Raw genomic sequence first — 319 nt, forward strand, 5'->3', positions numbered from 1 at the left:
CAAAGACAGAGAAGAGGAAGCAGCGGTCGGTGTTCAGGGACGTACTTAGAGCTGTTGAGGTGAGTGTTCTAATTAAAATTAAAAAAGGGACTTTCTTACAGAATGATTAAAGATTTCTGTATGTAGTTATTTTTCTCACATCCATCTTCTATTATCCTTCCAGGAGAGTGACTTCCAGCCTGAGACCATTCGATTCGGCACAGAGCACATGATCATCGACAGCTGGGTCTAAAAAAGGACATACGATGCCTTCAGGGTGTTTGTCGGCTCTGGGATGAACTACCACCTACAGGTATATTTTATGAGTAACTCACAAACT

General features: G+C 42.0%; 1 long non-coding RNA gene across 1 annotated transcript; it reads left to right on the plus strand.

Annotated features, from left to right (window-relative positions):
• Positions 1–229, plus strand: LOC104964859 (uncharacterized). The gene is made up of 2 exons (XR_800475.1): positions 1–59; positions 164–229. It is a non-coding gene; the product is annotated as an uncharacterized lncRNA (long non-coding RNA).
• Positions 230–319: the final 90 nt, after the last annotated feature.

The sequence above is a fragment of the Notothenia coriiceps genome, unplaced genomic scaffold (genome assembly GCF_000735185.1).
Source record: "Notothenia coriiceps isolate Sejong01 unplaced genomic scaffold, NC01 NC01_scaffold00001949, whole genome shotgun sequence".
Classification (NCBI taxonomy): Eukaryota; Metazoa; Chordata; class Actinopteri; order Perciformes; family Nototheniidae; genus Notothenia; species Notothenia coriiceps.